Source organism: Clupea harengus, unplaced genomic scaffold (assembly GCF_900700415.2).
Source record: "Clupea harengus unplaced genomic scaffold, Ch_v2.0.2, whole genome shotgun sequence".
NCBI lineage: Eukaryota > Metazoa > Chordata > Actinopteri > Clupeiformes > Clupeidae > Clupea > Clupea harengus.
The window spans coordinates 2,501-4,804 of NW_024880951.1; the positions used below are offsets into that span (position 1 = coordinate 2,501).

General features: G+C 46.1%; 1 long non-coding RNA gene across 1 annotated transcript in view; it reads right to left on the reverse strand.

The window, feature by feature from the left end:
- Positions 1 to 1,299, reverse strand: part of LOC122132744 — a 3,510-nt gene extending 2,211 nt beyond the window's left edge. Inside the window, exon 1 of the long non-coding RNA XR_006152247.1 lies at positions 1,185 to 1,299. This is a non-coding gene — a long non-coding RNA (uncharacterized LOC122132744). The remainder of the gene's footprint in view (positions 1 to 1,184) is intronic.
- Between the last annotated feature and the right edge of the window lie 1,005 nt (positions 1,300 to 2,304).

A 2,304-nucleotide genomic window follows, 5' to 3' on the forward strand; every position in this document is an offset into this window, starting at 1 on the left:
CACTGGAGACCTGCGCCTGCAAACCACGGGACATCCCAGCACAGCACAGCACAGCACAGCACAGCACAGCACAGCACAGCACAGCACAGCACAGCACTGCATTACACGCATGCTGTTTAGGCAAGTTGGTTTTGGAGTGATCTTCCTTTTTCTCATTGCACCAATTTAATTGTCTTTTTTTTTGCCTCTTCTTCTTCTCCTCATCTCATCCATCTCATCTTTTCCAGTCACAAACGTCGTCCCTCTCGTTTCTTTCGCTTTTTTTTTTTCTCTCTTCTGCTCTCTGTCAGTGACTCTCACCTGGCTGCAATGATTCAGTCTTTTCTCATAATTCCTCCTTTCATCCATTGCATTGCACCTTTGTGCTTTACCAGCGTCGCCTCTTATTGTCAGACGCTGCCCTCCTAGCCAAGAGGCTCCTTCTCTATCTCTTTCCTCCCTCATTATTCTTACTCTCTCCCTCGCTACATTTGTCACCTCAAGTTGTCCTCCAGCCCCTCCGAGCCTCTTTCTCTTTCCCCTCCCCCATCCCTCGCTCGCTCTGCTCCCTTCCCTGGAGCCGGCACACCTTCCGCTGACTACTGCCATTTCTATTCTTCTTTCTCCTGCCCTATCTCTCCCTCACACACACACGCACATCTCTCCCTCTCTCCTTCTCTCTTTCGCTCTTTCTCCATCTCTTCCTCCCTCCCTCCCTCACCTCCTGCTTTCCCCTTCCCCCTCAATCCCTATCTCCTTTCTCTTCTAGAATGTCCTTCACAGCGCAGCGCTACACTCTATCTATCCAACCCTTCCCTTTCCTTTCCTTTCCTTTCCCTTTTTATTGCTTTTTGTTCCTCCTCGGCCTCCCAGAGTCAAGTGTCCAGTGCCTTTCTGGAACATTCTATAGCACATCCCCATAGGCGGAGTGAGTCTGAGTAAAATGCCTTCAAAACCCCTTTCTTCTCTCCATTCCCATGTGGTCAGTGAGCAGAGAGGAGTGGGTCAGAAAACGGGTCCCTCACTAAACAGCTCAAGCCACTTACTGAAGCCTTTGATGAGAAAATGGCTAGATTCAAACTCTATACATTCAGACACACACACACACACACACACACACACACACACACACACACACACACACACACACACACACACACACACACAACACACACACACACACACACACACAAACCATTACTCACCAAAACCCCAAAGGCAATGATCTTCAGTATACACTCCATGGAAAACAGTGAGGTAAAAACGATGTTCAAGTTGGCCAGCACAGCATTATAGGTGTCGGAGGCTCCATCATACTAAACACACAAAAGACACACACACACACACACACACACACACACACACACATTCACACACACACACACACACACACACACACACACATTCACACACACGCACACACACACACACACACACACACACACACACACACACACACACACACACACACACACACAGACAACAGACACACAAATATATGTACACAGATATACAAATGTATAGACATGAGTTAATTAACTTACTTGCACACACTCACCAATACACAAACTCATACACACTTAGACACACACACACATATGCAAAAAGAAACATGTCATCGCACAGTCCCATATTGTTTCCCATATGGTAACTTAAGCACTCTGAGTTCGGAAAGAAGGGTCGCAACAGAAGATCAAGTGAGAGTTCAGTGACACCCTGCATGCAAGCATTGTGCTAACTCAAGCCTTTTCAGTACAATAAGGAAAGGAAAGTATCCCTTATCTCAGATCATATCCAATTCTACCTCTTTCTGCATTCAAGGAAAATGGACCCTGAAAAACTGTTGGGAGCTGTCCTCTAATGCAGACTCAACCTATGGCCTGTTTCCATTTAAGACCGGGACAAGCCTGAGGCTTTTCCTCAGGTTTAGGCACCGGCGAATAGCCTTGGTCTTCTGTTTCCTTTAGGAGTTGTAATATCTGGGACATTCGCAAGCAGAGAACAGAGAACGCTAGAAACTTCTAAACAGTGCCTCGTAACAGTGGCGTGACTACACGTAAAATAAATTAAAACGACATTCGAACTTCATGAAACTGTCGGAAAAACAGTGTCTGATTCTTTTGAAAAGACTATTCGTAGGTTTTCATTCACAAATACAATACAAGTAATTTCCGTTGCTTGGTAACCTAAACTTACGCTACGGATCTGTTTTTAAAATATCTGGCCCGGACCTGGTGAGGATCCGCTGGTCCAGCTCGGTTCCAGTTTGCTGCTTTCTGCCAGCCAAACCCTCTGTCAGGACTATACAGCAAATACTTCAGAAAG